Source organism: Hylobates moloch, unplaced genomic scaffold (genome assembly GCF_009828535.3).
Source record: "Hylobates moloch isolate HMO894 unplaced genomic scaffold, HMol_V3 SCAFFOLD_1, whole genome shotgun sequence".
In the NCBI taxonomy this organism is placed as follows: domain Eukaryota; kingdom Metazoa; phylum Chordata; class Mammalia; order Primates; family Hylobatidae; genus Hylobates; species Hylobates moloch.
In genome coordinates, this window is record NW_026652276.1 from 133,172,651 (window position 1) to 133,197,472 (window position 24,822).

Genomic DNA, 24,822 nt, shown 5'->3' on the forward strand with positions numbered 1-24,822 from the left:
ACTTTGGAGGTAGTCTTATCTCAACATTAAAAAATAGCAAAAAGAGGCACACATTCTCTTAAAAGTTTCTGCCACATTTAAATTCTCATTTAAAAAGCACTCAAGAGATCAAAACATCAATTCAATACATTTGGATTTAACAAAGAACCGAAGTCTACAATGTTTACTAGCCATGTAGCTAAATATTCCATCCATAATCTTTGGCTCTTTTGTTCATTTCATAAAACTAATTCTTAAGCCGAATTTTAAAAACTAAGCCCATTAAAATGAAAAGCTAACTATAAACATAATAATTAGGAGACTAATCAGAATCTAATATATTTAAGTCAAATATTTGAAAGTCTGCTATGAGTGGAGTTAGAAAGATGCATTAAACCTAAGGTTTCCTTGGCTCATATTTCATCCAACTGTAAATTAACTTTAACTGAGACTGAAAAAAATCTCTGTATAAATTATGTAGTATACTCACAGCTACTTTGTAAAGAACACATTTCCATCATTCCAGCGTTCCAGATTCCAACAGAAGAAATCCACAGAGGAACAGTAAACAAAGAATTCCAAGAATTGTAATGACATATTCAGGCCAAACAGGAGAGGCAAATCCATTGAAACACAGCAAAAGACAGAGGGGGAAAAAAAAAAGTTACTTACATGTAACTCAACAAATTAGAGGTAAATTAAAAAGAAATTAAAGTCGGACTTGTTTCTAAACATGTCAAAGTAATATTTTTTGTGTGGGATATAATGCCAGTGAGTTTAAACCCATTTTCAGCAACTGTCCTGCTGAAATATAGAAAATAAGGCCCATTATTGCACCCTGCAGTTGAGGTTTTACAGAAACGGTAGAAAAGATACAAAAGTGTAAAGTTCCAGGAAGGTATACAGGAACCAAGTTTTAAATTACAAGAAGAAAAAAATGTAAATTTCATGCAATTTTGCTTTGTCAGTCACTGGATTAAGACAGCTCAGATCAGACAAATGCAAATGTTTTGGTTAAAACCTTTTCATACAATGCTGTATTTCAAGTTCTATTAATTAAACTGAAGTCCAGAATTTAAAGAAATGTAGACATTTAGATACAGGAAAAGGAAGGAAGCTAAAGATGATAAGCAGAAACAGATGGAAAGAGGAGACAAATGTGAACTGTGAAAACTGAAAGGCAACTAATGAAGCATAGAAAACAAAATAGATAATCCTTGGCCAAACTGTGAAAAGTGTACATTTTTATACTGATACACATCTATGAGTTATATCACAACCCACTTCAAACTGAAGTCCATTTTATAGTTAAGGTAATTAAGTGTAATAAACAAAACCCCAGTTTTAAAGTTAATTACAAAATTATTTCATGACAAAATCATCCAATGACTTTCGAACTTCCTCAAAAGTAAAAGCCGAAGTCCCAATGATGGCCTACAGTGTTTCTCTACCTTAGCAGCATCTTAGAATCACTTGGGGGAGCTTTTATAAAATCCTAATGTCTCAGGTGCATCTCCATATCAATTAATCTCTGCAAGCGAGATCCATCCATCAGTATTTTTTAAAGCTCTTCACATAATTCCAATGTGTACCAATGAAAGCCACTAGCCAACAAAGCCTGGCAAGATCTGGCTCTACTCTTACTTCTGGCCTCATCTCCTGCTACTTCCTCCTCTTGCTCACTTCACTTTCCCCAACACTGAATCCCTAACTACTCCCCAAACATACAGTGCATACTTTCACTTCATGGCTTTTGCACTTGTTGCTTTTTTTTTTTTTTTTTTTTTTGAGACAGAATTTCACTGTGTTGCCCAGGCTGGGGGGCAGTGGCGTGATCTGAGCTCACTGCAACCTCTGTCTCCGAGGTTCAAGCAATTCCCTGCCTCAGCCTCCCAAGTAGCTGGGATTACAGACATGTGCCACCACACCCGGCTAATTTTTGTATTTTTAGTAGAGATGGGGTTTCACCATCTTGGCCAGGGTGGTCTTGAACTCCTGACCTCATGATCCACCCGCCTTGGCCTCTCAAAGTGCTGGGATTACAGGCCTAAGCCACCGAGCCCAGCCACAGATTATTTTTATTACTCAAATGTCACCTTCAAAAAGGCCTGCCCTAATCACCTTATTTAAAATTACGACCCCACTCCTCACCTTAGCACTTTGCTGCCTGCTGTATACTTCTCCTTAGCTCTTGCCACGATCCAACATACATTTTACCCAACTTGTTTACTGTGACCTCCACCCTGCCCGCAATGTAAGCTCCATCAAGGCAGAGATCGAATGAATTACATAAATTGTACGTCAAAAAAGGAAGCTACTGAGAGCAAGTTGCAGTAGTTTCAAAGAATACAGTATTTTAGACTGCACCTTGAAGGAACTCATCAGATAAGAGGTATAACAAAAATGCCTCAGGGCCTGCCCTTGTCTCTTATTCACTGCTTTATCCTCAGCAACAAGAACAGTCTTTGGCACACAGTACTATTTAAAAATTGAGAAAAGTGGAAAACCATTCCAGGCAAAGGGGTGGGCCCTAAAGTGGGGATGAACTGGGTATTTCCAAGAGTAAAAAGAAAGCCGAGGCAGGTGGATTGTCTGAGCTCAGGAGTTTGAGACCAGCCTGGGCAACACGGTGAAACCCTATCTCTACTAAAAAATACAAAAAATTAGCCGGGCATGGCAGTGTGTGCCTGTAGTCCCAGCTATTCAGGAGGCTGAGGCAGGAGAATGGCCTGAACCTGCCCGGGGGGTGGAAGCTGCAGTGAGCCGAGATCGTGCCACTGCACTCCTGCCTGGGCGACAGAGCGAGACTCCGTCTCCAAAAAAAAAAAAAAAAAGAAGGTCCATGAACTATAATGAAGTGAAGTAGTGGACAAGGGGATGAGTGATAGGAAATGAGGTCAGGGAGGCAAACAGGGGCCTGATCATTTGGGACTCAGCCAAAGTAGGAAGTATATGGATGTTATTTTAGGCATGATAGGAAACCACTAGAGAGTTTTTCATAGGCAAGTGACCTGATTACTGTTTTAAAGATAGCTCTCAGCCATCCAGAGTGGTTCACGCTTGTAATTCCAAACTTTGGGAGGCCAAGGCGAGAGGATTGCTTTAGCCCAGGAGGTTGAGGCCTCAGTGAGCTGTGATCATGCCACTACACTCCAGCCTGGGCAACAGAGTGAGAAATTTCATGGTTGGTTGGTGCTGAAAATATAGGTTTAGGAATCATCGCCATACAGATACTATTGAAAAAGGATTGGATTCCCAAAGACAGACTACAGATAAACAGGAGGTCAGCAGGGCACGGTGGCTCATGCCTGTAATCCTAGCACTTTGGGAGACCGAGGCTGGTGGATCACAAGGTCAGGAGATCGAGAACATCTTGGCCAACATGGTGAAACCCCATCTCTACTAAAAATAGAAAAATGGGCTGGACTTGGTGGCAGGCGCCTGTAGTAGTCCCAGCTACTCGGGAGGCTGAGGCACAAGAATCGCTTGAACCTGGGAGGCGGAGGTTGCAGTGAGCCGAGATCGTGCCACTGCACTCCAGCCTGGGCAACAAGAGAGAAACTCCAGTCTCAAAAAAAAGAAGAAGGGGGTCGAGGCAAAGTCCTGGAGCAGAGAAATATCAGTCAGTGGAGACAGGAAGAAAACCAAGATCATCTCAGGGATGGAGGATTCATTCAACTATGCTGAATGCTACAGAGAAAGATACCATAACAGAAACAGACATACTGATAAAATTTGGAAATAAGGTCACTGGTAACTTAAAAAATAAGAGCAGTCTCAGTAACATGGTGACAAAGAAGAGTAACTAGGATGATTTACAGTAGACAATTATTTGCACGTAATTATTATAATAAATAACTTTAATTTTTTAAATAAAATTATTTTAAACATTTTGTCAGTTCCCCCATGACTGATTTCCCAGAGGGAGAGAACCATGTCATATTCATCTCTATGTTCTTAGCAAAGTGCTGACACACGGTAGATATTTTAAAAATCTGAATGACTACTCTTTCAGGAAAACGTCTTCTGAGGAAGAACTCTGTACAAAGATAAAACATTGGTTTGGTTCTGCTAAAAATGTATCATCCCAAAATTTGTATAAAAGTGTCCTATCAGATACAAAAATATGGCTCTGAAGCTACCTAGCACAAATACTATTTAGAAAATATACTAATAATTTGGCCGGGCATAGTGGCTCCGGCCTATAATTCCAGCATTTTGGGAGACTGAGGCGGGCAAGCCTCTTGAAGTCAGGAGTTCGAGACCTGCCTGGCCAACATGGTGACACCCTGTCTCTACTAAAAATACAAAAATGAGACGGTCAGTTCTCTTGAAGTCATGGGTTCGAGACCTGCCTGGCCAACATGGAGAAACCCTGTCTCTACTAAAAATACAAAAATTAGCCAGGCATGGTGGTGCACACCTGTAATCCCAGCTACTCTGGAGGCTGAGGCAGGAGAATCACTTGAACCTGGGAGGCAAAGGTTGCAGTGAGCCAAGATAGCTGCACTCCAACCTGGACGACAGAGCAAGACTCTGTCTCAAAAAATAATAAAAAAATAAAAAATTTAATACTGGTCGATTAAAACATATAGACTCCAACCACTGCACTCCAACCTGGACGACAGAGCAAGACTCTGTCTCAAAAATTAATAAAAAAATAAAAAACTTAATACTGGTCGATTAAAACATATAGACTTCTCATATCTCATTAAGAATTTTTCCATATCCTAAATTCTAAAATCAACCATAGTCTGTAATTCAAAAGACTTAACCACCCACTGATTCTTTTCCTGCACAAATGTTCACAGTGCCAGTGTGAAATATCTCAGGATAAGGAAACATTATTTATAGATGTGAGTAATACAATTGTGGCATTTATAAGTATGTATAAATAAAAGTATATTCACCCAAGCTTCTACAAAAATACCCCTAGGTCTTTAAAGTATTCCTTGATTTCAAACATTAGTCATGTAAGAAGAAACATTTATCAAATAATCTTTTCTAAAAGCGTATCTGCTAGATATGCTTTACAAAATCTGTATGTTAAAAGCATAGTTAAGGAAAAATCAAACTACATTAACTCCACTGTTTGATGGAAAAATCAACTTAAATACAATATCCGGTAACTTAGTTCTAACCTTCCTTCTAAGGTTACGTAAGTTCAGCACAAATATATTCAAATAACAGCATGCTTCAAACAAGTTCTAATAGATAGATTACTGAAATTCTTTAAGAATTCTTTACGTTCTCTTGCCACTTGTTCCTATTCCACAGTTACCCAAATCTTGCCATCTAAAATCTCATTACCATTTTTAAATCTCTGAATACTAATTTTCAACAAATTTCCCAGTAGATAAAAATTTTCCAATAGAAAAAAGCAGCAACTTATTTTGAAAACTATTAAATATGCTTTTTAGTAACAACAAAAAATTGATCAAGGGGAGTTGTAACAGAATGGAAGCCTAATAAAAATCAGAATTTGAGAAAAACACAACCCTAGAAGGAACTACAAACCTTCAACTTCCCACTATCATTACAAATAAGATGTTTAATAAAAAACTAAAATGATTAGGGATTATAATGTGCACCTCAAATTACCTTAATACACCCCAAATTCTATTTCTCCCTTTAGTATGTGCAGTTTAAACATCAGGCTACAAAAATCCAAGGTTTACATTAGTAACTTCACATTTCAAAAATAACCATTTATCTTTTCTAAATAACTTCAAATTCAATCCGCCTCCCTTTGGATTTTAAAATATATATATATATACACATATATATAGCATATTGTTTTACACACTGACAAAGTATGTTTCTCCTAAAGTGTAAGTAATTCTAAATATGAAAAACCACCATAGACTACAAAAGGAAAAGATATTAATGCAGAAGTTTACTTCTCAACTTCTTAGTATTCCTAACAAAAGCCTTATGTCATACACAGATATAAGTGTCTGGTACTTGCTTAGTCAAATTCCTACCATCTCTCATACAGCCTAAGGGAAAAGTTAAAGAAATTCATTTGCCATTTAAATGTTTTAAATATTTTAAGTATAACTGGTCTAAAAATGCCTAGATTCTAGATTCAATATAATATGAAAACTAAAATATTACAGGATTACATAGGCATGTCCTAAATATCAGTTTTTATGTTCCTCATCCCTCAACTATTTTAAAGTTCATAACCTATTTAGCATGCCCCCAGCTCTCCTCTTCTTACTGATATGAACAACTGGGTACTGACAGAACCAACTTTTATTTTCTTAATCCTAATCTGTTAAAAAGATTCTAATATTTAACTCTATAAATACATACAAGAATGAGATAACTTAAAAATTTAAATCAATTTTTCTTTGCTCTGAACTTAGAATTCAGATCTTAACTTCCTAGACTTACTGACCTCATTCCTTCACTCATTCATTCAACATACTTACAATATGCCAAGCATGTATGTGTGTTCTAGTAAGTAGGAATATAAAAGCTAATAAAAACAAGATCCCTGCTCAAGAAGCTAAGAATCTAACAGGGAGGTGAGATAAGCTAGAGGACAATTAAAATAATTCAGTGATAAATGCTCTGATATAGGAAAGCACAGAAGGATATATGAGAGCAAACAAGGAAGGTTGTTTCACCCTATCCTGGGATCAGATCCTTTAGATAATGAAAGACTGACTAGTAGACCTTAATTTGATGAGAGATGAGGGTGGGAGCTGAAGAATATGGGTCTCAGTCAGTTGAGTTATTAACTGCAAAGGCCCAAAAGCAAGAAGAGAGTATGGTTCCTTATAGGAACTACAAACAGTTTAATACAACTCATTTTTAGGATCAAGGAACTATAGCTTAGGAAAGTTAAGCAAAAGTCAGATGAGGAAGGACTTTGTTGGCCATACTTAGGAACTTAGACTTCATCTTGAAAGCTTAGGAAGAGCATTAAAGATACAAAGAGGAATGCACAATCACATCAATTCACATGCAGAGTCACATTCATACTTTAGAAAATTACTACTGACAAGAATATTGACGATGAACTGGAGGAGAAAATGGTAGTAATCCCAAGAGCTGCTCCAGCTGCCCAGGGGAAAAATAAAGGCTTGAACCAAGATAAAGGCAGTAAGGACAAAGAGAAATATAGGTTAGAACTCTACTAGCCATTAAGGTAGCCGCTAGCTGCATGTGGCTACTGAGTACTCAAAATGTAGCTAGTCTGAATTAAGATGTGCTGTAAGTGTAAAATATCATATTTTAAAGACTTAGTATGAGAATAAGAATCAAAAATATCTTAATAATTTTATACTGATTGCATGTTGAAATAAAATTTTAGATATCCCAATTACATAAAATATAAAACTAAAGTTAGTTTCACCTGTTTATTTTTACTTTTCAAATGTGGTTATTATGAAAGCTTAATTACATATGTGGCTTGCATCAAATTGCTATTGGACAATGCTAGGTTAGGTATTAAAGACATGAAATGACAGATCTCTGTAACTAACTTGTAGAAGGGTGATAAAATTCAGATTTCTTAATTTAGGCTTGAGCAATTAAGATGAATGGTGAGTACCAATTGTTAAAAGTAGAAATCATCTGAGTTAAGGTGGACTTTGGGAAGACAATGTCTAGGAGGCAGTTATATATATATAAAGGTTAGAAATGCTAGAAACATCTAGGTTAGACAGATAATTAATATCTTAAGTAATCAACATTTAAATGGTATCAAGGCCATAGATATGAATCCAAATAGAGCACACAGAGTAGGAAGCAGGCCAAGAAGTAACACCAACATCCCATCATAATCACCTAAACAAACCTAGGAAAAGCTGAGAGAAAAGAAAATCAAAGAGTTCACAGAAGCATTTCAAAGGAGGTCAACTGTAGCAGCCCCCTCAAGAAGTGGTTAGCTATACCAAATGCTCTGGAGTGGTCAATCTAAGGATACAGAAAAATCTACTTATTGTCACTGGAAACCACTGTCAAAGCTGTATCAATGGAAAGATAGGGGAAGAAGGCAGACTGGAAATAAATAAGCAGAAAAAAAAACTACAGGAGGTGAGTATAAGCAATTTTTTTTAATGCTTATCTTGGAAGAGAAGAACAACAGGATAGCAGCCAGAAAATACAAGGTCAAGAGTTTTAAGCACTTAGAAAAAAAAAAAAAGGGCAGATAGTTCTACTTGTGTGAATGCTAACAGGAAACACCAAGTAGCAGACAAAGTTAAGTAAGGACACAGATAACATTTATGGAATGAAGGACAGGATTTTCCCTAAGTACCAGAGATAAAACAACTTGAAAATCCCAAAAAAAGAGAAGAGAAGTAGGGGATTTTAAGAAGTAAAGATGTGAAACAGCAACCATAAGAATAGAGAGAGAGACTAGCAATACATAACAGCCATCCACGCAATTTTGTCCACCTGGTTAAGGCTGAAGACCATAAATCTTTGACTGTATCCCTGAAGCCATGTGATCTTTTCCTCCAGTAGCAATCCGTAACTTGAGTACAATAAAATTAGCTGTAGGATCATTTGAAACTTGCTCTGCATGAAGGGTACACAAAAGTACAAGATCAAGAGAGCTGATAAATACAGATGAAGCAATTCCGTGAATGAAAATGGAGAGGATCAAGGATGGAAGTCAGGCAGGAAGTAAAGAAGACAGTAAAAAAATAAGTTGCTGGGCACGGTGGCTCATGCCTGTAATCACAGCACTTTGGGAGGCCAAGGTGGGCAGATGACCTGAGGTCAGGAGTTCGAGATCAGCCTGACCAACATGGAGAAACCCCATCTCTACTAAAAATACAAAATTAGCCAGGCGTGGTGGTGCATGCCTGAAATCCCAGCTACTCGGGAAGCTGAAGCAGGAGAATCCCTTGAACCTGCGAGGCGGAGATTGCGGTGAGCCAAGATCGCACCATTGTACTCCAGCCTGGGCAATAAGAGTGAAACTCCGTCTCGAAAAAATAAATAAATATATGTAAGTTGTGGTTAAAATGGACTATACAATTAAGATTTTAGAAGTGGAACGTAAGTTGCAGATGATAGCCCCACAGGGTTATTATTTTTTAATTTTTAATTTTTATATATTTTTTCTTCCCACCCATTCCCCCATAGGGCTATTAAAAGGATGGCTCTCAGATGAGACAGAGAGAGAAAAAAAAGGATGGCTCAAGCACAGTCAAGAAACTGAAGCTAACTTACTGAAAGTGTCTTACATATGGGCCTAAAAATGTCCCAGAATGATGATGGAGCTTGGAGCAGAAAGAAAAATTGAGTGTTAGATGTCATCTTTAATATTAGAACAAAACAGGGGTATGGTAGCTGAAAATTTTAAGAAGGGGTAGAAAACACTGCTGCTAAACAGTAAAATTGTAAGGAAGCAGGGTTCTTTTTGAAGAATGGCCTAGAATCTAGACCAGTGTTGTATCATGGAAATATCAGGTAACCACATATGTAATTATAAATATCCTAGTACAGGGGTCCCCAACTTCCAGGCCACGGACTGGTAGCGGTCTATGGCCTGTTAGGAACTGGGCCGCACAAGAGGAGGTAAGTGGCGGGCAAGCAAGTGAAGCTTTATCTGTATCTCCAGCCTCTCGTATTACCCCCTGAGCTCTGGCACCTGTCAGATCAGTGGCAGCATTAGATTCTCACTGGAGAGTGAACCCTATTGTGAACTGTTCATTCAAGGGATCTAGGTTGCACAATCCTTATGAGAATCTAATGCCTGATGATCTGTCACTGTCTCCCATCACCTCTAGATAGAACCTCATCTCTTAAAAAAAAAAATTTAAATTAATATTAGGCTGAGTGTGGTGGCTCACTCCTGTAATCCTAGCACTTTGGGAGTCTGAGGCGGGTGGACTGCCTGAGCTCAGGAATTCAAGACCACCCTGGGCAACATGGTGAAATCCTGTCTCTACTAAAATACAAAAAATTAGCCGAGTAGTCCCAGCTCCTCAGGAAGCTGAGGCACGAGAATTGCTTGAACCTGGGAGGCAGAGGTTGCAGTGAGCCAGGATGGTGCTTATAGCACTCTAGCCTGGGCGACAGAGCGAGACTCTGTCTCCAAAAATTAAAAAAATAAAATGGGGCCAGGTGCGGTGGTTCACGCCTGTAATCCCAGCACTTTGGGAGGCCGAGGTGGGTGGATCATCTGAGGTCGGTCAGGAGTTCGAGACCAGCCTGGCCAACATAGTGAAACCCTGTCTCTACTAAAAATACAAAAATTAGCCAGGCATGCACCTGTAATCCCAGCTACTCAGGAGGCTGAGGCAGGAGAATCATCTGAACCCCGGAGGTGGAGGTTGCAGTGAGCTACGATCGTGCCACTGCACTCCAACCTGGATGACAGAGTGAGACTCCATTTCAAAATAAAAATAAAAATAATAAAGTGAGTACTAGTGCCCAGTACTAGGTGACGATGTGGAAAAAGAGACACTCTCCTACATGACTTTTGGAATATAAACTTAAACCACTTACCTAAAGGGCAATTTAACCATGTGGACCAAAAACTGAAGTTTTTATTGTCTTAAATTCAACAAATTCCACTTCCAGAAATGGATAGTCTTGAGAACCATACATGATTAAGATAACATAATATTCAACAAAGTACTGCTCATAATAGTAAAAAATTGTAACAATTTTTGATGAGTTCTAAAGACAAGTGAAACTAAAATTGTATTACAGTACCTCTATGTATTAAAATACCAGGCAGCCATTAAAAGTAAGGTTTTAGAAAAATACGTATGGACAGATAATGATATATTGATTAGAAAAACATTCTTAAACACTTGTCACAGGAGAACATCAAAGAAATTGGTGGAGTAAATACTTCAGAAAATTTTGCTTCATTAAAAGCAAGGAGAAAACTGACACAAACTGTTCAAATCAACTTAACTTAAAATTCTGGAAATTAACTAAAAGCTTGCAGGAATCCAGGTAATGCTTATTCAAGAAAAGGGGCTGGGCCTTGGTAAAAACAGCAGCTCTTGCATTTTAACTTGCCCATTCTCATCTCTCTACCTCTACAGTAGCCTTGAAAACCATGAGCACATAATCACAGTAAAAACCAGCAGCCTAGTGGCAACTACAAAAAAAACAGAACAATCACAGAATGCCTTCAAAGCCTCACTCTCAAAGTGCTGTCATTATTTGATGTGTCTGGTAGTTCCTAAAGGCCCACTCACAAGTGACCACTAAGATAACCAAGCAGCAACTTCAGTGACAACATATGGCAAAAATTAACTTCACAGAATTAGCACGAAAAGCAACTAAGCAAATAACAAAAAGCAACAACAATAAACCCTGCAGGGAAGGGAGAATCTGATTTCCAGAGCTGCCACACTGTATTATTTGAAATATTTAAAATGTCTAGTATTCAAGAGAAAATTATGAGCCTTGCAAAAAAAACTCAAAACTGCATGGCCCATATACAGGGGAAAAAAGCAACAGTCCCTGAGAAAGCCCAGACATTAAACAAATAATTTAAACCTGCTATTTTAGATATGTTCAAAGAACTAAAGAAAAGTCTAATAAATTGTCAAGTATGAAAACAATGTTCATCAAATAGATAATATAAAAAAAGATAATTTTTTTAAAATCCCGGAGTTAAAAAATATAATAAATGAAAGTATTCACTAGAGAAGCTCAACGAAAGATTGCAGCTTGCAGAAAAAAGAATCACCAAACCTGAAAATGGGTTAAATAACATTAACCAGTTTAAGTAAAGAAAGAAAAATGAACAGAGCCAGAGACCTACAGAACAAAATCAAACATGAAGTAGAGGAGGGAAGGAGAAAAGGGGTGGGTTTAGGAAGGAAGGGGCAGAATGTATATTTGAAGAAACAGAACTGAAAACTTCCCAAATTTGAAGAAAAACATTAGTGTCAACATCAAAAGCTCAACAAACTGAATTAAGATAAAATCAAAGAGACCCACACATAACCAAACTGTCAAAAACCAAAAACAGAGAATCTTAAAAGTAGCTTATGAGAAGCAACTATATGTATAAGAGACTATAAATAAGAACAATAGCTGACATCTTATCAGAAAGCAAAAGGATAACATATTCCAAATGTTGAAAGAAAGACTGTCAAACAAGTGAGCTATGATGGTGCCACTGCACTCCAGCCTGAGTGACAGAGACCCTGTCTCAAAAAAAAAAAAAAAAAGACAAGATGTAGAAAACAGCAAAATTAAAGGTGTAAATCATATCACTACTTAGATTAAATGTAACTAGATTAATGTATTTTACTGTTTCAGGTATAATAGGACTCCAATCAAAAGGTAAAGAATGGCTATGTGGATTTTTAAAAGTAAGATCCAACTGTGGTGCCCACATGAGACATGTTTTAGAATCACAAACACAAACAGATTGAAAAAAAAGGACAGGAAACAAGAGAGAGCTGAAGTAGCTACACTAATATCGGAAAACACAGACTTAAAAGACATATTGTTACCACAAAGAAGGATATTTTATACTGATTGAAGGACCAATCCACTGAGAAGATAGAACAATTTTAAGAACGTATGTCTCTAACAAAAGAGTCCCCAAATTGCACAAAGCTAAGAAAATGAAAGGTAAAAATAAAACAATTGAACAGTAATAGCTGACCTTCAACATCCTACTTTCAATAATGGGTAAAACAACTAGACAGATGATAAAGAAGCAGAAGACTCAACAACACTATAAACCAACTAGACCTAACACATAGCTATACAACATTCCACCCAAAAACAGCAAAACACATTCTTCTCAAGTGCACATGGAATATTGTCCAGAAGAGACCATATGTTAGATCACAAAATTTAAATGGGTTGAAAATCATACAAAGTGTATTTTTCATCCACTAGAGAATGAAGTTAGAAATCAACTGCAGAGAAAAATTTGGAAAATTCACACATTTGTGAAAATTAAACACTACACTCTTTAATAATCAATGGGTCAAAAACTAAATCACAAGGGATACTGGAAAATACTTTGAGATGAATGAAACTAAAAACACAACATGCCAAAATGTATTGAATGCAGCTAAATCAGTGCTTTGAAGGAAACTTACAGCTGTAAATGCCTATATTAAAAAGAAAGATCTCATATCATAACCTTCCATCTCAAGAAACTAGAAAAAGAACAAACTAAACCCAAAACAGGAAAAACAAGATAAGGAAATGATTATTTGAGCAGAAATAAATGAAATACATAAAATAGAAACATTAACAAAACCGTAAGTTGGTTCACTGAAAAGATCAACAAAATTGACAAAACCTTAGTTAAACTGGCCAAGAAAAAAAAAAACCAGAACACTCAAATTACTAAAATCAGGAATGAAAGAAGGGAAATCACTACCAACCTTTCAGAAATAAAAAGGAACCTATGAACAATTAATTCCATGCTGACAACAGATCAGATAAGAACCTAGAGGAAATGCAAAAATCCCTAGAAAGACGTAAACTACCAAAACTGACACAAGAAGAAACAGAAAATCTGAATAGTCCTATAATAGATTAATAACAAAAAATAACTAACACACACACACACCCCCCAAAAAAGCAAAAACACAACTTTACACAAAGCCCATGCCCAGATGTCTTCACTGGTAAATTCTACCAAATGTTTAAAGGTTGTACAATCCTTCAAAAACTAGTCCAAGAAATAGAAGAAGATTAAATACTTCCCAACTCGTTTTATGAGGCCAGTTTTACTCTGATACCAAAACCAAACACATCGAGTAAAAACAACCAACCAACATCTTATATAGATGCAAAAAAAAATCAAGAAAGTACTAGCAAACCAAATCTAGCAATAAAAAGGGATTATACACCACAACCAATGGGATATATCCCAGAATGAATATGTTGGTTTTACATATGAAAATTAATCAGTGTAATACACTAAATTAAAACCCACACACAACAAACACATAATAATCTCAGTAGACACAGAAAACACATTTGACAAAAATTCAACACTCTTTGACGATAAACACACTTAACAAACTAGACATACAAGGGAACCTCAACCTCACAAAGCACATCTCAGAAAACCCACAATGATGAAAGAGTGAATGCTTTCACTCTAAAATCAAGAACAAGACAAAGATGTCTATCATTGCCACTCCTAATCAACACAGTTCTGGAGGTTCCAGAAGAGGCATTTGGTAAAATAAAGAAATAAAATGCATCCAGATTGTAAAGTAATGTAAGTAGTATTTGCAGGTGATATGATCTTATAAATAAAAAATCCAAAAGAATCCACTAAAAAAAAAACACTACAGGAACTAACAAAGTTGCATGATATAAGATCAATAAACAAAAATCAATTGCATTTCTATTAAAAAGTTAAGAAAAAATTCCATCTGCGATAGCATCAAAAATAAAATACCTAGAAATAAATTTAACAAAAAGAAATGTAAGTCTTATACATGAGAACTATAAAAATGTTGTTCATAAAAACTGAAGACCTAAATAAACAGAAGATATTTTGCATTAATAGAATGGAAGACTCAATATTGTTAAGACGACAATACTCTTCAAATTGATATACAAGTTCAACACCATGGCTATCAACATCCTTGTTGGCCTACTTGCAGAAATTAGCAAACTGAGCCTATAGTTCAGATGGAAATTCAAGGCAACCAGAATAACCAAAACAATTTTGAAACAGAACAAAGTTGGAAGACTCACACTCCCTAATTTCAAAACTTACTGCAAAGTTAGTCATCAAAACAGTGTGGTACTGCCATTAAGGACATATAGATCAATAAGAGACAAATGAGAAACCAGAAAAAAACTCTTACATTTATGGCCAATTATTTTCACAGAAGTTGTCAAGACGACACAATGGAAAAAGACTAGTCTTTTCAACAATGAGTGATGATACTGGATAGCCACATACAAAAGAATAACTCCTATCTCACACCACACACAAAAATTAACTCAAAATGGATCAAAAACCTAAACATAAAGGTCTAAAACTATAAAACTCTTAGAAAACATAGGGATATATTTTCATGACCTTGGATTAGAAATGCTTTCTTGACTATGACATCAAAAGCACGTGCAATAAGTAGATAAACTGGACTTCATCAAAATTAAAAATGCTTGTACTTCACAGAACACTATCAAGAATGTAAAAAAAAAATCTGTGGAATTGTAGGAACTACTTGCAAGTCTTCTATACGATAAAGGACTTGTATCCAGAATCTATAAAGAATTCTTACAACTGAACAGTAATAAGACAACTTCATTAAAAACTCAGCAAAGCATTTTAATAGACATTCCTGCAGAGAAGGTGTACAAATTGCCAATAAGCACATGAAAAGATGTTCAACATCATTAGGGAAATGCAAATTAAAACCACAATGATACCAGCTCACACCCAGTAGCATAGTTTTAAAACACAGGCAATAACAAGTGTGCACAAGAATGTGGAAAAATTGGAACTCTCATACACTGCTGGTAGAAATGTAAAATAAGGCAGCTGCTTCAGCAGTTACGCAGTTCTTCATAGACTTAAACTAAAGTTACACTATGATGCAGCAATTCTATCCTTAGATATATATCCAAGGAAATTGAAAACTATAGGTCCACACAAAAGCTTGTACTCGAAACATTCACAGCAGCATTATCCATAATAGTCAAAAAGTACAAAACAACCCAAATATCAACTAATGAATGGATACATGAAATATGGTAGTATATATACAACAGAATAATATCCAGCAATAAAATGGAATGAAGTACTACTGAGACATGCTACAACACAGACAAAACTTGAAAATACTGCTAAGTGAAAGATGCCAGTCACAAAAGGTCACATTATATGATTCCATTTATATAAAATGTCCAAGATAGACAAATCCATAGAAACGGAAAGTAAATTAGTGGTTGCCAGGACAAGGGAAGAGGAGGGATGGGGACTGGTCATTAATGGCTGCAAAGTTTCACTTGGGGCTGATGAAAATGTCCTAAAAGTAGACAGTGACAATGGTTGCACAACCCTGAATACACGAAAAACTACAAAATCACACTTTCAAGGGGTGTATTTTATGGCATGTAAATTATCTCAATAAATCTGTGATAAAAACAAGCATGTACTGTACACTACCCTTCATACATAAATTGTTATATCTCCTTTCTCACACGTATCTTCTCATATGTGCAAAAAAACACTCACAAAAAATCAATCAGAAACTGACGAGATCCATTACCTCTATCGATGTGTGGGAAAGTGGTAGAAAAAAGGAGAATGAGAACAGGGTAAAAGAAAGGTGGGAGGAATACTAAGTCTATTAACACCATGGCAATTTTCCATATATTCCCATTAAAAAAACAAAATCAGCCAGGATGTGAAAAGAAATAGTAACAAGTAAAACTAATTGTATTTCCGAAGAATAACATGAAGACACTGAAGGGGGTGGAACAGAAACGAATATAACTAACTTTGGAAAAAAGCATTTTGATTAGCATAAGGTATTAGTATAGTATATTAACTAACAGTATTGGCACTGCATAAAGCTAAAGACAAAAAAAGCATACACAAATGTTATACTCTAGCAAGTAAGCATATTACATAGTTCTGAAGTTACATCTATGTGTACAATAGATTTTTTCCAAGTATGTAAATAAATTGTAGATGAAAGCCAGGTTTCTCAATGTTGAAGAAAGGAGTTACAAGGAAAAGAGAAAGGCTAGATTGAACTCTGCGTTAACAGATTGGAATCGATGTACCAGTATAAATTCACGGTTTTTAGTATACATATGCACATATTTTTACACACATATACAGAAATACAGATGTATATATATAAATTCATATATTGCCTACCTCTGTCTGCTCAAAACATCTACTAGAAGCAGTGACACCCCAATAACAATGAGCACTTCTGGTGCCCAGATCTTGGTTCCTAATTACTACTCTCAAAAAAAGGTTGCTGGACTCCTTGTCAACGGTTGATTCCAAGGCTTAGGCAGGGAAAATACAAGATGAACTAGAAAGTAAAGATGTACCCCTAAAAATGATGGGTACATACTGAAAGGATGAACAAGAGCCACCTGAAAGGCTCTCAATGGACAACTCAACAGTAAAACAATGAAAAAATCAATATATAACCAAACTGATGAATAAATAAAAGAGCTCTTCCTTACAATAGAATCCCAGCTTTTTTTTTTTTTTTTTTTTTTTGAGACGGAGTCTCGCTCTGTTGCCCAGGCTGGAGTGCACTGGCACGATCTCAGCTCACCGCAAGCTCCGCCTCCCAGGTTTACACCATTCTCCTGCCTCGGCCTCCAGAGTAGCTGGGACTACAGGCGCCCACTACCATGCCCGGCTAATTTTTTGTATTTTTAGTAGAGATGGGGTTTCACCGTGTTAGCCAGGATTGTCTCGATCTCCTGACCTCATGATCCACCTGCCTCGGCCTCCCAAAGTGCTGGGATTACAGGCACAAGCCACCACTCCCAGTCAGAATCCCAGCTTTAAAACGTAGCATCATGTAAAGAGAAAATCGCCAGTAACACAAACAGCACAGTAATAACTGCCATAGGCAAGAATCATTGATGAGATACTAAAGTTAGTGGGTAAAAGTGTAATGAGAAATAGTTCATTTGCACAGTCCAACAAAAAACTAGTACCTAAAATATAAAAAAAACCCTTACAATTCATTAAGACAAATAACCCAATTTAAAAATGGACCAAAGATTTCAATGGACCACCAAAGGTGACAAACAGATGGCAAATAAGCACAGGAGATCCTCAACATCATTAGTCATTAGGAAAATACAAATTAAAATTACAGTAAGTTATCTCTACAAATCTGTAAGAATGAGTAAAATTAAAAGCAGTGACCATTCCAGGTGTTGGTGAGCACATGGAACAACGTGAATTCTTATTCACTGGGGGTGAAAATTTAAAATATTACTAATATATTGCAAAATAATTTTGCAATTTAAAAATTAAACATACACCTACCATATTACTTACCCCAAGAATTTACCAAAGAGAAATAAAAGGTTGTGCCACTACCATTACAGCTTTTTTAAGTTTACAGAAAAAGCATGAAAGAAAACACTCTCCAACTTTTAACAGTTTCCTCAGTGACCAGCACATAGCAGGTACAAAACATGTATTTGTTAAATGAATGAACTTGCTGAAGTTCTAAACTAATGACTTAGCAGCAATACTACCAATAGTTAACATCAATGTTACAGTAATATAATATCAATACATTATTGATGTAATGAACTTAATGTCAATACTACAACTGATAGTCTCTTATTTCAAAGAGTTCAAAAGCACCGATACACTACCGAACGTGAAATGACCAATATTCCAAGTTACTCATCATGTCATAGTTGGTAAAAGCTTCTCAGAATGGGTAGTTTTGATATGAGCCTTAACAGATGATAGGACTTCAAGGCAGGTACAAACACCATAAGCAGAAGCAAGAATACTAATATTGGCTGAGTGCAGTGGCTCACTCCTGTAATCTTGGCACTTTAGGAGGCTGAGGCAGGCAGAGCACCTGAGCTCAGGAGTTTGAGACCAGCTTGGTCAACATGGCAAAACCCCATGCCTACAAAAACACAAAAAAATTAGCCAGGCGTGGTGGCACACACCTGTAATCCCAGCTATTGGGGAGGCCAGTAGCTGAACCCAGGAGAGGATGAGAATCGCTTGAACCCAGGAGGTAGAGGTTGCAACAGTGAGCGGAGATCATGCCACTGCACTCCAGTCTGGGTGACAGAGCGAGACTCTTTCCAGAAAAAAAAAAAGAAGGAATACTGAATATTACTCATTAAAAGTAGGAAAAGGTCAAACCAAGGAGGTGATAAAATGATGGCCTAAAAGTTTTTAATATATAAAAGATTCATAAGGCAGTATACGTACAGCTAGCTAGAAATCTGAATTCTAGTTATCTGCTGTAACTTATTTGTGTTCTGGTGGGTAAATTATACAATCTTTCTGAGAACTGTGTTCTGGCGGGTAAGTTACATAATCTTTCTGAGCCTTAGATTGGGATAACGTCTTTATGAGGTTATTTGTAAGGTGTATATACAAAACAATTAACACAAAGGGTTTGGCACTTCACATACAGTAAGTACAATAAATGACAGTTGTTACAGTGGTTGCGCTACAGATGATAGTTATTATTAAGGCCTCTGGACTTATATCTTGCAAAGTCATTCCCAAACCTGGCTATAATCAGAAGAATATGGGGAGCTTTTGATTAAAAATAGAAATCTACGCCCCAGTCTAGAAGTAGGGAATTAGAATCTTGCTGATAAGAGCCCAAGAAACAGTATTTTTAACAAGAGCTCTAGAAGCCAATACTATAAATAATAGACAGATACTTATTTTACTATAATAGGTAAGTTATTTTGTAAAAGTAGTGTTTTAGGTATAGTAATCTGAAAAGATTTATTTATTAAATGAAGTGGGAAGAGACTGGAAGTCATAAGAACAACGAGGAAACTAACCTACCGGGGGAAAAAGGTCCTTTGTTTACCTTAGCTAGATTCTAATTGTTAAATGAAATCCACTACCAACCAACCAGAACTAGAATACACATCCTTCAATTAGAAAGCAATGGAGCCTCCCAAAACTTTCAACACAGATTCAAATAAAAGATGTTTCCATTAAGCATAAAACCCCCATTCCCTTGATATTTCCCTTAACCCTGGCCAGTACTAATGTTGATGGTGCATTTATATCATATATCGTGCTATATTTGCATGTCTGTAGTATTATTTCTGCATTTCCTCTGTGTTGACCACATGTTTAGCTTTCAAAAAGGGGCTTCAACTTTTCAGCAAATCCAAAACTATGCCAAAATTAAAAAAAAAAAAAATGGGGGGGAAAGAGACGTGGGGCCTGTGTCTATGTAATTACCTCTCTAACAGCACAGCACCATGCACTAACACAAACAAGTATTTTTGATGGGTCTACTTGCCAGCTAAGTCATTCTAGTTATCTTTTTCAGCCACAGTTGAAGCTGAGTTAGCCATCTCCCTAAAAACTGTTTTGTTTTTTTTTTTTTTGAGACAGAGTCTTATTCTGTGACCAGGCTGGAGTGCAGTGGCTTGATCTTGGCTCACGGCAACCTCTGCCTCCTAGGTTCAAGCAATTCTCCTGCCTCAGCCTCCTGAGTAACTGGGATTACAGGCACCAACCACCACACCTGACTAATTTTTTTGTTTGTTTTTTTTTTTATTTTTGAAACGTTCAAGCAATTCTCCTGTCTCAGCCTCCCGAGTAATTGGGATTATAGGCACCTGCCACCGCGCCAGGCTAATTTTTGTATTTTTAGTAGAGACAGGGTTTCACCTTCTCGGCCAGGCTGGTCTTGAACTCCTGACCTCATGATCCACCCGCCTCGGCCTCCTGAAGTGCTGGGATTACAGGCATGAGCCACCGCGCCCAGCCTTAATTTTTGTATTTTTAGTAGAACAGGGTTTCACCATGTTGGCCAGACTGGTCTCGAACTCCTGACCTCAAGTGATCAGCCCGCCTCGACCTCCCAAAGTGCTGGGATTACAGATGTGAACCACTGCCACCATGCCCGCCTCTTAATAAGCAAGCTTCTAAGCCCCACCTCCCACCTGGTGAGTTATAGTCTCCAAGCATGTTAAACATTAGAAATGTTTCCAATGCTGGTCCAGGATTTAGGACCACTAATACACCCCTAATTACAACCTTAAAATATATATATATATTTAGAAAGAATATAAATTAACTTACAATGACTGAAATAATTTATTTTTCCCCTTGTGGTTAATTTGTTTAAATTAATCATAAAAGAAACCGAGTTTATATACTAAACTTTTATTATTAAAAATACTTTAAAATGTTAATATTTGAGAGTACATTAGTTTCTGGAAAATTTTTCCTTGTATAGCTCACCTCATACCCCAAAATGCTACATGTAATAAATAAGGTGGTACTCTCATTTAAAAAAAAAAAAAAAATATATATATATATATATATAAACGGAAAGAACTAAGATAAAATTACTAAGAGAATTTTGCCTCCTCTTACACAAATAATGATCTCACTCAAAATATTTACTGTATCCTCTAAAACTGAAGGACAATACATACCAAAATCTTCCTCAAAAGAAAGAACTCGGCTGGGCACAGTGGCTCACGCCTGTAATCCCAGCACTTTAGGAGGCCAAGGTGGGCAGATTGCCTCAGGTCAGGAGTTCGAGACCAGTCTGGCCAACATGGTGAAACCCTGTCTCTACTAAAAATACAAAAAAATTAGCCAGGCGTGGTGGGGTGCACCTGTAATCCCAGCTACTCGGGAGGCTGAGGCAGAGGAATTGCTTGAACCAGGGAGGTGGAGGTTGCAGTGAGCCTCTGTCTCACCACTGCACTCCAGCCTGGGCGAAAGAGCGAGCCTCTGTCTCAAAAAAAAAAAAAAAAAGAACTCATTAACTCATTACAATCTGAAGGGACAATAAGAATATATAAGGATACAAAATGTCACTCCTGCAAAGAAACACTAGCATAACCCTGAGTCTGAAACAAATGCTGCTGTGAAACGTACCAGCAGAAATTTTAAATAAGTAAACATCTGGCTGTGTGTGGTGGCTCACGCCTGTAATCCCAGCACTTTGGGAGGCCAAGGCGGGCGGATCATGAGGTCAGGAGATTGAGACCATCCTGGCTAACACGGAAACCCGGTCTCTACTAAAAATACAAAAAATTAGCCGGGCGTGGTGGCAGGCACCTGTAGTCCCAGCTACTCGGGAGGCTGAGGCAGGAGAATGGCGTTAACCCAGGAGGTGGAGCTGGCAATGAGCTGAGATCGCGCCACTGAACTCTAGCCTGGGCGACAGAGCAAGACTCCATCTCAAAAAAAAAAAAAAAAGGAAACATTTTAGTACTACCCAAGAAACTAGAGACCTCAGTCTATATATGAAGGACAAGGAAGTTTCACACAAATCACTTTATTCTAATTTCCTTCAACTCTGTTCACAAACTCACTTACTAAACATAAAAATTCAAAGCACAAATGAATACATTTATAATTATCGGAAAATGTTTATTTTCTATCCTAGATGTCTTCCTAGTATTGAGACCCTACAAGACATGTCCACTTGGATGTCCCCCAGGCCTCTCAATTTCATGTTTCAAATTACCTATTTCAAGAAATAGCATCTACTCATCTACCCATTCACTCAAGTCAGAAAGCTCAAATATTCTGGACTCATTACTCACCACCCACATCTTCCCTAATACCCTACAACCATCCCCCTCATGTCCTTTCCCATTGCCCTGCTTCTGACCAATTTTTAGTCCTAAACTGCTACATTAAATTCCTTCAATTTAATGGCTTCAACCTGGTGCCCTGTCAACTCTCAACAGAGAGAATTATCATCACGATTCTTACGATTACCACTTTTCTTTTAAAGCCTTCAATAAAGACTTTTAAATTCTCAGCACAGCAATACGAGTTGCCTACTTACTTCTTCTAACCTCATAACCTGATACTAACATAATTTCTCAGTCTAGAATAATTATCTTTACTCCTTCACCTCCTTTACCTAATCACTCCCACCGACTTTTAAAGATTCACCTTCTCCAGCATGGAAAAGTATCCTGCTTTGAACTTTCACTGTATGCTCTACATACCTTTATATTGTATCACAAATTTTTTATTAAATGTAAGCCAGTTATGGAGACACAAAGGTGAACAAAACACAGTCCTAGACTTTAAGCACAGTGGAGGCAGAAAAATAAAGTCAACTGCAATATAGTCTGATAACTATTTTTAAGCTGAGGTGCTCAGTGTTTATTACATGCCAGGCATCATGCTAAGGATTTGTCATGTACTATCTCATTTACTTCTCCAGTAACCTTATGATTCCCAAAATAGAAGGAAAAATAGAAGTTCTGTTATTGGCCAAAGGTTCAGTTAAGCTTTAGAACTGAGATATGAATCCAAGTCTGACTCTAGACCTGAAACTCTTAATCACCATGCCTCTATTTCTACTGCCACAGCATTTAATTCAGTTTCCCCAGTGGCCAGCACACAGCAAGTACAAAACGTGTATTTGTTAAATGAATGAACTTGATTGTTGAAGTTCTAAACTAATGACTTAACAGCAATATTACCAATACTTAACATCAATGTTAAGATAATATAACATCAATACATTACGATATAATGACAATGTCAATACTACAACTTTTAAGTGGTAGTCTCCTGCTTCAAAGAGTTCAAAAACTAACAGTGTATTTGTTAGATACATTAACAAATGTGAAAAGATTAATATCCCAAGTGACTCATCATGTCATAGTTGGTAACAGCAAAACACTGGAAATTAATGTCTATCAGAGGCAGACATGTTAAACAAATCATAATATATCCCATATCATGATCTATCCATATGCTATGGTCTTAATGTGTTCTCCTAAAATTTGTAGGTTGATCCTTATCACTAGTAACGGTATTAATAGGATTAATGACCTTATAAAAGAGATGCAAGGGAGCTGCTTGACCCTTTTGCTCCTTCTACCATGTTAGGGCACAGCATTTGTTCCCTCCAAAGGAAGTAGCATTTAAGTGTCATCTTGGAAGCAGAGACGCCAAACCTGCTGGCACTGTGATCTTGGACTTCCTAGCTTCCAGAATGGTAGGAAATAGATTTCTGTTCCTTATAAATTACCCAGTCTCAGGTATTTTGTTGGAGCAGCACAAACAGACTGAGATATCATGTAACGGTTATGCAGCTGTATAAAAGAATAAAAATGCTCTTTATGTACTGATACAGAATAACCCAAATTACACTCATTGGAAAGAAACATGTGGGAAATAATGTGTCTTATGCTACCAAGGGTGGGGGCAGGAAGGATATATGTTTTTAACTTCCATATGCAAAAAACACCTTTGGAAGAACATACAAGAAACTGTTAACACAGGGTGCCTGAGGAGTAGGAAACTGGGTGACTTGGGGGTAGAAGTAAGAAGGAGATTTCACTGTTTACCTCTCTGTTTAAACTTTTGAATTTTGAACCAAGTGATTATATTACCTATTAAAAAAAAAAAAAAAAACCCAGGCCGGGTGCGGTGGCTCACACCTGTGATTCCAGCACTTTAGGAAGCCAAGGCTGGAAGATCACGAGGTCAGGAGAGACCAGCCTGACCAACATGGTGAAACCCTGTCTCTACTAAAAATACAAAAAATTAGCCAGGCGTGGTGGCACACGCCTGTAATCCCAACTACTCAGGAGGCTGAGGAAGGAGAATCGCTTGAACCCAGGAGGCAGAGGTTGCAGTGAGCCAGGATCATGCCACTAGCCTGGGTGACAGAGCAAGACTCCACCTCAAAAAAAACAAAACAACAACAAAAAACTTTCCAATAAATTTTTTAAAAAGCAATCAGGCGCGGTGGCTCACACCTGTAATCCCATCACTTTGGGAGGCCAAGGCAGGTGGATCACCTGAGGTCTAGAGTTCGAGACCAGCCTGACCAATGTGGAGAAACCCCGTCTCCACTAAAATACAAAAATTGGCCAGGCACAGTGGCTCACGCCTGTAATCCCAGCACTTTGGGAGGCCAAGGCGGGCGGATCATGAGGTCAGGAGATCGAGACCATCCTGGCCAACACCATGAAACCCCGTCTCTACTAAAAATACAAAAAATTAGCTGGGCGTGGTGGCGGGCACCTGTAATCCCAGCTATTCAGGAGGCTGAGGCAGGAGAATGGTGTGAACCCGGGAGGCGGAACTTGCAGCGAGCCGAGATGGCACCACTGCACTCCAGCCTGGGCTAGAGAGACTCCATCTAAAAATATATATATATATCGGCCGGGCGCGGTGGCTCACGCTTGTAATCCCAG

General features: G+C 37.5%; 1 protein-coding gene across 2 annotated transcripts in view; it reads right to left on the minus strand.

Annotated features, from left to right (window-relative positions):
- The window catches only part of SEPTIN7 (septin 7), a 102,718-nt gene that overhangs the window by 73,801 nt on the left and 4,095 nt on the right, over positions 1-24,822 (minus strand). The window contains exon 1 of one of the 2 annotated variants that reach the window (XM_032758325.2): positions 470-488. The exons of the other annotated variant lie outside the window; for it this stretch is intronic. The gene's annotated coding sequence lies outside the window, so the exon portion shown is untranslated. Of the gene's footprint in view, positions 1-469; positions 489-24,822 lie in introns of those variants that run through there. 2 annotated transcript variants of the gene reach the window in all.